Genomic DNA, 14,506 nt, shown 5'->3' on the forward strand with positions numbered 1-14,506 from the left:
TGATACTTGTCTGCATAAAACCTTTCCTTCTGAGGTGTAACAATTTAGGTGATAGCACTAGGATATGTTGGCTTTCTAAACGTATGAAGTTCCATGCAAACAAATATTCATAAACTTCGTAAAATCGATAACATATTTCTAGTAGTCAAAACGATGTGCTTTTTTAACTGTGTGTTTAAAATGACAAAGGTGTTTAGCTTTTGCTTTAACTCTTTAACTTTTAATTTGCAACAAGTCGCTTTTAAGCAACTATGTGAGAATATTTGAAAACAATATTTGAAACGCCAATATTTTTACCAATATTCAAAATCAAACGCCAATATTTTTACACAAAAACGAACAAACCGGTTACACCAACATTTCTACTCCGACCAGTCAACATGCCACATCAGTCAATTATGTTAGCAGGCCTTTAGTCATGAATAAATTTTGCACTCAATTAGAAAAAGAAGTTGCAATTGTAGTTGCACAAAAATAGGACATGGAGTTACTCGATGATAAAGCTAAGATATCGCTAAAGTAAGTTTTCAACTATTTAAGACTATTCAGAGGGCGTTTTAGGAATATATACTTCGATAACACGTACTTTACGAATAGTTCAAAAAGGGATGATTGTTGTTGTTGTTGTTAACGGTAGTTTTATTTCGCATTTTTCAATTGCATTTTGTTAGTGTGTATGCGAGATACTACGTGTTAGTTTTCCAGCGCAGTGAAAAGGGATGGTAAAACAGGTTGTGGAGTATTTTTGAGTCTTAGAAATATTATGATATCAAAATGATACGTGTAGTGTAGTGCAAAAGCAGAAAGATGATGAAATTCTAGCTTGACGTCTGACATTGAGTCCGCCAGTGTTGTCTGAAAAAGGCGCATTTTTTTCTGCCCATTTCACACATCCTACAGTTATTGAATGACAAATCCCGTGATACACAGTGACACATCCTATCGAATCTCCTATGCGATGGAAGACATCGTTTGTAGACAGCCGGGTCGATGCTTTTTTTTTACAAATAGTGAGACTATTACGTGCCATTACGTCTCGTCGTCTCCATCAGTTACTCGAACTACTCTCAATGAATGATAATATAGATAAAAATATGTTTGTGTTTTCTTTCTGATAGAGGCTTCAAGATGACCATTACCTAGAATCATGCTCACATCTCAATAACTGGTAAAGAGCATGCTGACAGCCTGGTGAAAGCAGGATCGAACTCGAATATTTCTAATATTTAGTCGTACTATATATCTGCTAGGAGTGCTAATGGTACCACGACATTTTTGTATTGACAAGTGGTAACAAAGCTGGAGTGAAGATGACGATCTTTTATCTGGGCTATTTCAAACGAGAAAAGAGAAAATATGTCAAAAATACTGATTTTCTATTACGTTACAATAAAATAGAGAAGTTACTAAAAAGTGTGTATAATATTGATTTTGTTTCCATTAGTGTAGAGTGGTTTTGTTTGACACTTTTCCCCTTGATTCACATAATTGGCCCTTATGGCTTGAACATCTAGCGCATCGGCTTGTCAAAAAAGTGCCAGTGTGGTATAGGACACCATGGCATCGATCAATCACTGTGGTCATGTCAAACGTACAAAAACGCTAGGTATCAACTCCTTGCATCAGTGAAATCTCTTAAACAGACCATTCATACCAGTTCGAGTTCTATTAGATATGTTCATCTTTACTCCTTAATGCAACCCACGTTCCCTTCTTGTTCTCTCAGAATAACTTATATGTCCCAGCACACAAGTTACATAATCGTTTGTTTCTTTCTCTCCCTCATCGTCGATCCTTTGTCTTGTACCGTTCTTTTTACTACCTCTTCTGAACAGTTAGCTTTTTCTCAGTTTACGCATAGCAGCAGCATTAGGTTAGCTCATGGCAGACAAATCGAATTAATAAAAATTATAGTACAATAAAAAAACAATACAATAAACCACCTAAGCATCTTCCTTCTTATCATACAGACGGATGACATATTTGAAAGTTGCAGAACAATGTCACAAGCAGTGTTGTTAATTACCGACATTAGTAGTAAGCGGCACAAAATAATTTTTCGTTCATGGCTGTTATCCCCATCGTGCTTTATTTAGTTTGAGCGCTTTTGCGATGACATGATCGCAAAAATAGAATAAATGACGATTGACATTTTACAGGTGACGTCAGAACTGCTTAATCATGAATTTGACTATATTAAGCTATTGATATTTTCATACGGTCAATTAAAAAAATAGTCTTTACAAAATTTCACAAATGAACCCGAAAACTCATCACTGAAGATCATGTAGCGTAGTTCGACGCAAAAGTTCAACTGCGCAATTTATTATCAATAGAAACATCCAACAAAACAAAACAAATATTAAAGATCAATCTATAGGAGCTCATACCTGGTCTCATTGTCTCATAATAGTTATAGATTAGTTATATAATATATTTACATTGGGATGATTTGTGCTGTTGGATCAACTGCATAGCCTTTACGATAAGATACGATAAAGAAAACGATTTAATTTTGAGCTCAAGAGTAAAAAATTCAAAATCAGACAAGTTTGACGTTCTAGTTGAACGAGGATTTAGATTACAATCGAGGCAGAACAGATAATGTTTTTCTACGAATTTAGCAGCTTTTTTTTATTTGCACTATGGTGCTTACAAATTCTCAATTTAACTTATTTTTGGGATACCTGCGAATGGGAGAACATTCGTTAAAAGGTTTTTAGTAATTTCCAATGGCTTAAAAAAGAGTTCATGTGTATACGATCATAACAGCGCCATTTTCGAATCAACAAAATAATTGTGTCATGGAAACGCAAAAACTTTCGCGAATCTTTTTCACGATGCAAGGGGAAAGATGCGCTATTAAACAACCGTTTCGTGGAAAGTTATCTTTTGAGTATCAAAATACCAAAACAAAAAGTATAACAATTATATCTACCTCCGCAATGTCGTTTGAAATATCAACAGTTGTTCCATAATTAATTATCAGCAATTATAATCGCGTTCCGACAACGTTGTATGTGTGCAGCCTTGAAAAATATCAATTGGTATCTCAACTGTCCCATCGACACTCTTCGTCTAAGTATTAGTACAGTAGTCATTAGAATCGTGTAACTGGTGGCGTATGCTTTCACTAGTGATTTATAAAGGGTAGAACTCATGGAAGTGTTGACCTTGCTTTTCTAATTGTTCTAGTCTTACCAACTGGAAATTTTCATTTCATGCATCGAAAAAGTTTGTCTTTATATAGCTAAGAATCGTATTACTAAATACATTACCATGAGCACCAACGAAACCAAAGAGAAATAATTTATCAAACGGAGAGTTGCATTTATTAATTGAATTTTTCGCCTTTTGGCTTTATGAGTAATTAATACAAACACATTTTGAGTTATTAAGCCTATTTAATGAAGAAGAGGTAAGAAGTTTGGCCTATTGACATTTTATAGACCTGTATTTTTGTCTATGCGTCTCTAACAGGAAAAAGAACATTAATGTTTTAAAATTTATTTTTTTTGCAATAACGCATAACAAAATTTAAAAATTACATTTTCACAAGCCATATCTTTTTCACGAGTCTGTTCCCTTCCACGAGAAAAAAAGGAATAAAAAATCGCCAATCTTTTTGCGTTTACACACCACGAAGCTTTTCTGGATACAATTACCGTATTTTAACTATATAAAGCGTAATATATAGGGTTTGTACTAAGAAATGCACAATAAATCAAAGCTAGAACACTCAGGACTTGAGAACAATTGTAAACTAATGTTTAAATACGAAAAAAGCTGATATTTATCTCGTCCTGTCAAAAGATTGCAAGCAAAAATTGTTGTTACCGAACCAGCTATGGATAGCTTAGATTGCTCGAAAAAGATTTGCCGAAAGTGGCTAGACTTCCCTTACCCATGCAAAAAAGTGTGTTTGGCAGATTTCTCTAGCAGAATATGCGGTGTGAAAACATAGGTAATGTGAAATTGTTAAATATAATATAAAATGAAATTTGTTATTATCAATCAGTATAAAAAAAGCACATTCATAATAATTATTATTGGAAATTATAATAATAATAATGTCCGCATACATCGTATATATATCTATAAATTATAACACATGTTTCTTTTCAATGTTTTTGATGCGTGCCTTAAAATGACTAATTATTAATTAAGTGAAAACGAGCCAAATAATAGTAAAATAATTTATATAAAATGTAAATAGAAGTAAATGTTAATAAAACTTTATTATTTGACAGATATTTAAAAATGTAAAAATATATTCATGAAGGTAATATGGAATACACTACCCCCAAAGGGGTTAATACGGCCAGGCCGTAATAAAAAACAAGCAAACAAAGGTAATATGTTTGTTCGTTTTAACTATGCAAATATTGACACATATTTCCGTGTATCACTATGTACATATTTGTTTAAAGTCATGGCCCACCATGAGCGTTAATGTGATTATGTGCAAATTGTTTGACTTAAAGTGCTAAATTGGACTTGTTTGCACACTGCATACAGATTGATTGCAATTACTTCGAAACAAAACACAACGAAAAGTTAAACATTACAAAGTAGTAATCTGAAGCTTTCTACCACCCTCAAATCCAGCCCAACAACAATAAATCATTAAATTTAGCCTGTCTTCTCACGTGTGACATGCTGTTCAACATTTTGGTTAAAAAGGCCGTAAAGCATTCTAAATATGAAAATAATCACTGTGTGTCCATTTTATACACAACCTCACACTCTTGGATTGCTGGTCGATCAGCCGCCAAACGCAACATGTACTGAATCTTCGTGACTGGCGTTATAAAGGCAAAGAAAACTTCAAGCAATTTTAATTACGTATTGTTTTCTCACCTCATGGTCGAATTATCATATCTTCCAGCAACGCTATTTTCACTCTCCTGTGCCTTTCTTCCACCGTTTCCAACGTTTCCACCTCTGTACATGTTAGTAAGCATGTGATGTGCGTACAAATTGTTTTATGTAAGATTAACCACGATTACTGCTGTATCATATCATCGTCGTAGATATTTTTGTCAATCGATCAGCCACAAAGATAGCTAAACTTGATAACTTATGCAGGTGCAGTAAACACGCAAAACATGTGCAATTTTAAGCTACACTTTCCTAGCTCATGGTAAGGTTTTAGCTGAATACGGATATTTGGAGGGGGCCCCCCTCTAGCCCACTCTCGCTAACCATATCATTGCTCATTCGAGTCACGTAATTTTATAATTCAGACAGGTAATACCAACGACTACTATCAATAGCATGAATAAATACAACATACTGTTAAAAACACAAATGACTTAATGTTTTGAATGTTGGTTGATGTTGAAGAAAGATTGATATATGGGTGATATTTTGCCTTTATTACATGAAAGAGCACACGCATACAATATTTTTATTTAAAAAATCGTGGAAGATCATCATATATTGATTTTACAATTAAATTTCTCTTCTTAAGGATGTAGAACAAGTTTTTTTTTTTTCTAGCATGTATATATAGGCTGAACGCAAATTAATTAAAGTTTTCATAAATTATGTTACAATATCTGCTCGTCTTTAGACTTGAATTTGATTTGATTAGAGACTGAAAAAAAACCTTCTATTTGTTTTAATTTATTAGATGAACTAAACGAAATCGGTGTAGGCCTGGGATGTAGTGGGCTTGAATAACGTGAATTATTGGTTAATATTGGTTTGAACTACAAGCAATTGGCTTTCTCCATATACCGACGGGGTATTCAAGCAGGATTCACCCGACGGGCATTGAATGCCATTTGCAAGCAGGCGTTTTAGTTCTGAAATGAAATATTTGAATAGATGGAGATCTCACATGATAGTTTAAACCAATGCACAATGCATTGTAAATTGCACTTTTTTTATCGGTAGCTTCGTCGGTTTATTTCTTATCAATGTATGGAGGTTATTGCGTGTACTTGCAACTGTCGTAAACATTATTTGAACGATTTGAAAATCATTTAACTGGAAATTGACATCGCCATAATTGTGTTTACTACGATTTGATTCGGAACTCAATTATCGAAGTGAAATCTCCCAGAGGGCGAATATTCGTTTGCTTTCATGGCGCTCATTTGAACGGTGTTTCCATGAAGTAAACTGAATGACGCACACTCTCTTAGTCACTCGGACACTCAGCACTCATAAATACGATACAATAAGCAATACGTTTAAATACGTCGTAAATTTTACAGCTCAGGCGCAAATAACTCACACAACCGCTGCGACGTCACCTACCGTGAGACAAAGCACGAGCAACACTCACGAAACGAGAAGTATGTGCCGCCCCCAGCCTCCTCAATGTAGTTTGAGAGGCGGACACTTTTAGAAATTCGACATGCTGTCCTTATTCCTTCCCCACTCTGTGACTGTGTAAGTGAGCTATCTATACAGAAAAAAAGAGAAGAGCATCGATAGCTGTTAGATGTGACTCTTGGCTATAAAGCATTTTAATACGTTCTCTCACACCTTGAGGATGTAGTTCGTGCGAAGCATGAAAGTGAAATTTTCATCAACCATCGGTAAGCGAAGCTAAACGGTTTCGTGGGACAGTTGTCGAAAATGACTCTGTGGTTGCAACGCTTGTGATCCCGGAAACCAGCAATCTACGATTCTTTGCTGGATCTACTCAAGCTAGAAGCAGCACAGAGAATGACCCTTTGGATGGGATTTTAGGGAGTATGATAAATGAGTCAGAAACATTTTCCAGCGTCACGTAGACATGTACGTAGAAACTTCTTTCGTTTTTTAACGTTACTATCACACCATTTTGTTTCAGTACGATGAGACAATAATGGTGATTTGAAGGTTGATAAGATGTATAAAATATTCGAAATGAGGCATATTGTGGTTGTGCTAGTGATTCATTAACAATTTCGACTAATTATTTCCTTAATTTGCATAATAGTATTCATTGTTACTTCCACAGTTATACGAATAATGTTATACAGTGACACACTAGCGCGTATGATGCGATTGTGATTGTTGTTTGAAGAAAACTGTTATCCGTCACATACGGTCTAGTATGAAATATATTGCTGATTGCAAACGTAAAATTATCCTATGATTAATCGTAATGGAATAAAGTATGGAGTTCTATCACCTACAATCAAGTGTGTATCAAATCAACTAAACCCATCGGAAGAAGTGGGTTTCTGCTTTTGAATTGTTTTAGTTTTATTCAGAAGGAACGGCTTCGGCCGTATTGCTTTTGAATTGTTTTATTATGCGTGTGGATTTGATTTAATGACTTCATTTCGCACGATCAAAACTCATTTTTTGCCGAACAACATAAATAATGGATTGCGTGCCACCACGTGGAGTGTTTTTTCCATACTTAAGGTGGAACATAATTCTTTTTACGCTTTTGGTAACCACTATCGATCAACAAAAATGAAATTTGTACATACGTCCATCAATTAAAATTCCAAATGTATCTTACAGTTTGGCTTGTATAATTCTCGTGATATATTTATATCTATCTATACGTTTTATATACTGTATTATTAACAACACAAGGTCCAGAAGAACAAACACGCTTACCAATCTCCAACAATTTGTGATGAAACATGATTAAATCACAGATAAGACACATGTATAAATAATGATAGGCCACATGAGCGTTTCAAAGCACCCTTAATAAAGATAAAAACCGCTACTGGTCACAATACTTAACATTTAGAGTGTATAAACCATTAATATATTTCATAAATATTTCTTAGGTACCTTTCAATCTAATATGATTTTTCGTGTATTTCTTCAGGTATTTTCATACGTTCGTATTTTTATACAAAAGTATTTCTTCATTTTTTTGTCAAACCATATGCCATAATCTAAACAGAAATTGGTAGCGTAGTTCTCGTAAATATGGAATTCCTATAAATCCTTACATTGCTTCTTGTACAACCTCTCTAATTTACTATTAAAAAAGCTATCGCAGGGTCAATTATTTTGTTTTTTATCCAAAAGAAATTTATTATAAAATCTTCCAATCATCAACTAAAATGATGATCATAACATTCAAATGATATGTCCAAAAACTATTTATTTCAAACATATCTAAAGGTTTCCAAAATTTAGTTTAAATAGTTTGCATGAAATTCCCTTTAGCGAGTCCGCAGTGAACATTACAGATGTTTTTTTGGTTTATTGAAAAAAAAATGATTCTGTTTTACTTTTTACCTCGTTTTTAGACAAATTATTGTTCTTTGCGTCAATTTCCTAATTGACCTAATTTTTATTAGTTGCAATATTATTTAATTATCTATACATATTTTTAATTAAGAAATACATACGTTTTATCAGGATAATGATTTTTTTTATTGTTATAAAAAGGTGAATTAGAGAATGCGATTTTTGAAGTAACTAAGTTAATTTTTTCATGGTTTAACAAACCAAAATTAGTTTTAAGTATGATTTAATATGGTGTATAAATATGTTCAAATATGTTACATACGGAACGGTTCGGTAATACAGTCGTCGTTTCAATGACTTAACTACGTGTTACCTAAAAAGTCTCGTAAGTCGGCCTACAATACCATGTCCTGTAGGACGATACGCCAAGTAGAAGGAGGATTGTTACATGAGTGTTGTTTTCCTTATTCTATTTACTATATTTGTTATATTCACTACTTTTCTATCATTCAAAACAACGCATAATTATCCTATTATGTATACCTCAATCGTTCACATATCGCCAAGTTCATAAGTCGATTAGGCGAGTTTGATTGATGATAGATTACGTTTATTGTGACAACCAAACAGAAGTGTAATAAACTAAGTTGTACAAAGTACTATAGATATTTGAAACAAAATAAACAAAGAAAGTAGCTTCCCATGTTTAATAATTCAATTGGATGGTTAGTATATATAGATGAATATAGGTTGAAAATAAATTTGAAAACAGATATTTAAAAAAAAATGAAAATTAAGGTTGAGGAATATTTGGAAAACATAACATGAGCTGAGAAAACGTGCAAGACTCCCCGACACTGTATGCATCTTTCACTTTGTTTTCCTTTTGTTTCTTTTACTACTAGTCCCCCTTCGAGTCAAGTCTCGGGTGGCCTGCAGGAAAAATTTCAAATAAAAATTGCCGACACACTCTCACCATATATCTTCGGGATCCTTCATAAATCACAATGTAATCCCTCATGCTATACGGAAAATAATGTATAACAGCAAATATTGTTTCACACGCACACACTCTCTTCTCGGTTCCGATCTTCTCGGGAACTCATCCTCCTTAATTCAGAAACAACCGCATTCCCCTTGTTCATTCTCGTGCCTACTGCATCGTTGCTATACTGTTTAGCCAGAGTCTCACTCACGCCTCACCGATTCCGAACCAATCGTACTTCCGATATTTTTAGGGCAAACACCTTTCGAATCTACTCCTTACCATTCTCGACAAAATGAGCATACCCCATAAAATTCGAAACTCTTCCCCCGAAAACCCGAGCTACGCACACCAATGCAAAATACTCACACGTCATGGATAAGATGAAATGTATACAAGCTTTCATGGCTCTTCTTGGCCGATGGTTCAAACTATAACACCCTAGATGTGTAAAACCTTTCCTACTGCTCCAGATGCTGCACTCGAAAAAACGATCTTCTGCTCTTGAAATTTTGTCCATTTGTTTTACCATTCCTGCAATCTTCTTCCCCCCACCCATCTTATGTGGGGTAGACAATAAATATTGGACCACAGCTTGCTATTTATTCACGACCATTATTTCACCTGATGGTTTAGGTAAAAAAAGTCTCTTTTGGTATCAAATAACATTTTCTATAGAATCAGATTAGTAGATTAGCATGTTGATCATAAAACAATTCTATTAAATTGATAGAATATAATAAAATTTATTTTAATAGATAATATAAGATAAATAGATAAGAATAGAATTGAAGCATTGTACAATTTACGTCGGTTGTTTAATTTGAAGAAATCAATGAAAAAATGACTTGGCTTATAACTCTATATGTGTTACGATTATAAAAACCCTAAATTAAAAAAATAGTACGCATTCGTTGAATGTTTTAAATAATGGTTTTGTTTTGCAGGTGACATTAAATATTACAGTATACCTCTACAGAAAATCATTACCATCGTGTTGAACAAAGCATCTTTTTATTTGGTCAAAGACCTTCGCTATACTCAAGGTTCATTTTGGGTTAGGGCAGAAAAAAAAATCACCATTACAAAGAACAAGTGTCTCAAAAGAGATGGAAACGTTATTAGGTGGCTGTTTGCAGTGTCACATTATATAATAGTTTGCAATGTTGCAAATTTAATGTTTATTGCTCAAACACGTCAAGGTTAATGATAATGGTTTGGATGTATACCTGTTTTGGGATATGTATATGTTTAACCCAGACATTACAGCATGCTGAAATCAACTTGTTCTATTAAAATACATCGTTGCGTGCTGGTTCTATCCAAGGTGTCGCTAGGCCCAAAGACGAGAAAAAAGATAAATAATAAGTCAGAAAACAACTTTACGCCATCAGTGACGGTGACCTGTCCAATGACGAGGATACACAATAAAACATCCGCTCTGCGAAGGCCTTGTAGAGTATTCCTCCTCACCATACGTTACATTTTTTTCTCTGTCATCCAACCTTGCTGCAAGATGATCAAGAAGCATTTCTTAGTGCCAGGTTGGACGCATTGACTGTGCTATGGCCGAATGTTTGGTAAAGCAGTCTGTTAAAGGTAAAAAAGAAACGAGAGAATGTTGTCGCATGAAATGATTTATGAACAAACTGTGATTTATGAACAAAATAAGCATAGAGAGCCCAAAACCTACGAGTTCCGTGAATGAAACGATTATATGACTACGCTTAGTTCCAGAGGAAAAGTAGATCTAAAACTGTATCATCCTCTTTCTGGGTTAAGTATGAAGAACGTAATCAAAGCAGTTAAAGCACCCTATCACATCACAAAACTACGACGATGATCTTGACGCCAATATGCAGCACCTGTATTACCTAACAACTGTAAAGCTAACCGTTTGAGTAATAACTTATATTTGTTATAGACATTTTTGGGGTTCATAGTTGCCAAAAACTAGAAACTGATGAATGAAACCAAAAAAATTGTTAAGTTTTTGAATAAAATGTTATTTGTTCATTTAATTTTGTTAGGAAATGCTTTCAAGTTGTCGGAGTTTTGAACAAATAATTTTATACCCGGGCAATATAAATATTGCTGATTACATTAATTCGTAAACTACCCTGCCATATTGTTTTAGCAGCTACTAACATTTACACAACTCACTAAGTGTAAAAACTTGTTTATCTATTTGTTCATCTTATATTCAAAACATTCATTCCATTTTGGAGCGCCAATGTATACGAAGCGCTAATAGTTGACACAGCAATTGTGCAGGATAGTTTTCATAAACTTAATTATATGACGTACATATCAATACACGAATAAAACCTGGATTTTTTAATCATCTATAACAAGATATTTTTAATCCAAGCATGATTTATCCAAGCATAAATGTGGTATATTTTTTACCGTAATAATTGGTTTTATCCTTCACATGAACGTATTGAAAAAGAAAATCTAAATTTACCAAATGTTATAAACATACACCGAGATTGATTGATTGAAATTACATCCATAACATGTTCAATTACATTATTGTCATCTTTATATCATATTTGCATGGGACTTATTCGTCCATACAAACCTGCCGCTAGTACGATGAATAATGATGATCCACAGGAAAAGACGATAAATTCTCATTAAATTTACGCGAGTTCAAGGAAAATTTAGTACACATACGTGCCCGCGCCATCGCCGTCTTTTATTGTTTCTTTTGCAACAAGCGCATGTGATTTCTATCCTTTGAAGATACAAAGAAAATTGGACGCAGAATGCTTTTGTCTTTTCCCGCTATAAAAAATCTCGGAAAAGTTTTCTTTAACAAATAATAAAACTTTGCTCTATAAATTTATCTAGCATTCATTTTCTTTTCTAGCATTTGTGTTTTGAAATGAAGAAAAAATCCATGTTAATGGTTGGTTGCAGGAAAGGAGACAAACTTTGCCTTCAGTCATTACTGTGACCAATTTATTTTTCCTGATTAATCTTACCTTCCATAAATCAGCCACTGCTTTGTCCAGATCGTTGGACATGGGACGAAAGAAGTGATTTTTTATGTATCATATACGTTGCAATACAACGCTCGTACATATTTACTGGTTTTGTATAATTAAATCTACAAAAATAATCTAATAATTTTAAACATTTTAATCTAAAACTAAAACTATGAACCTATAAATTAATCTAACAGAATATTTGGCTGGAATAGATAATATAAAATATGATATGAAAAAAATTAATTTGAATAAATTATCGAGCAAAACGAAGAAAAAAAAGCTATTAGTGAATATGTATTAGAGAACAATTTTCATAATCCGGGATGTATCCTTTTTACAACTACGTTCTGCCATATTGGATTTCAGCATTTTAGTACAAACAAAGATGTATGTTAAAATAGTTTTGTTTTCTTTTCGAAATGCATTATAGTACTCATAATAAGTATCGATAACAAATAAATATATCTATGTTCATAAAACTTTAAGCAAAAAAAAACCACAAATCAATCTATCATAAAGTGCCTGATCAAGGTCGCCATTAATCGGCGTTTGTTTATATACATTCCTGGTTAAAAATAATCTAGGCTGAACATCTGAGGCTAATTTTGTGTGTGGTTTTGTATGGAGAGTTGACTTGATATCAACAGCCAAGGGTCAAGATCGATATAAAACATCTGGCTAGTATTGTAAAACACCCCACAACCAGACAAACGCAGACTGACGTTTGAACCTGTAAGAGTAAATATATGTATCTTCCGGGTTATATTTCCCATACTTAAAAACCTACATTAACTGTAAAATTGAAAACGTCGATGCACACATTTGATTTTCTTGACAAAATGTTTATGATTCATTTTTAAAAAAAATCATACATGAGCTAACCCGATTGAGAAGGAGGTAAATCGTCGTCTATTGACATAATAATTTAGGCGCGTGCTATTGAATGGAGTGTTGATATGAACTGTCCACTATAAAATTGCATATGAAAAAAAAATCTTTTTGAAATAATGAAGGGCTCCTTTGGATGGAAAAATTTAAACATTACATTACATCGTAGATCAAATTTTTGCTATTTTATGTGTTTTGTTTTATTGACATAGTTATGTCAATAAAAAAAATCAAGAGTAATTAGTATCACGTAACGATTGATTCATTAAGACTTCCTTTTTCATTGGAATGTCATGTTAGTCTTGAATGCATATTAGATAATAAAACTCACTTAATACAAAAAGGGCCCATCTACACAGCTCGCGTACTAGTTAAAAGATTGCTAGATCTTAAAGGTTTGACTTGATAAGCTATCAAAATTACTGCCAATTGCTATGATTAATAATTTCCAATGATTAATAATGATTAAATAGTTTCCAAATGTTATCTTGATATCTTTCTGAAGAAATAAATTTCGAATGAACAAAAAATACTTCATAACAATTAGAAATTTAGTCTCGAAAGCCTGTATAGGCCGGCATGTCCGCATAGGACGTTACGCCAAATAGAAGAACAATTAGAAATGTATCAACAAGTTAGGAAATGTTTGCAATAGTCCGAATGATATAATTAACGCATTCACAAACTTATGCAGTAAAATCGAATATATTAAAATTTAATTTGAATAGTTTGGCTATGATGCAGGAGATAAAGTAAAAACAGTCTCAATGTATATCGGAAAATGCTCTGAATTCCCAATAATAAACTCCTTGAGGCTAATGTTGCACTCAAAGTGGGAGGCCAGCACAAAAAATGCACTAGTCCTAATGATACAAATAAAATAATAGAATTTATTGCAAACCCTCCAAACATAACACGTTTATCAAGCCTTTATCCCTGTTTAAAAACAATAGTCACCGAAATTGCATATGTCCCCTAAACATACAGGAACATCTCCCACTTCAGCCAATCATCCAAATAAACTAAATCTGCTATCCATAGAAACTCTCCGCACAATGCAAAAATATCAAAAATGGAAATTTAAATTGGAAGAGCATTTGAAAAAACACTAATAATACTAAAATGATCTCACAGGAACGAAGTTTATATTATGAACTCATAAACAAAAAAAAAATCTTAAAATATTTGCAAGGAAATGGTAGCTTCACCTAATTGTAAATTCTGTGTGCAAATGTAAACCGTTAAACACAAATTAGTATATTGCATTAAAATTAATAGTATGTATAAAATGATACATGAATTTTAAAAGAAAGCCAACTTGATATTTACAAAATATGCATTCGTATTGTTCTGAATAAAAAAAGGAAAAATGAAAAATAGACTATAAACATTTAGTTATTATTTTACTTAACAACGAATTAATATAGCGCTATTAAAACGCCAATAAACCTTCATTACATTATAAGCAATAAAA

Source organism: Anopheles gambiae, chromosome 2 (assembly GCF_943734735.2).
Source record: "Anopheles gambiae chromosome 2, idAnoGambNW_F1_1, whole genome shotgun sequence".
In the NCBI taxonomy this organism is placed as follows: domain Eukaryota; kingdom Metazoa; phylum Arthropoda; class Insecta; order Diptera; family Culicidae; genus Anopheles; species Anopheles gambiae.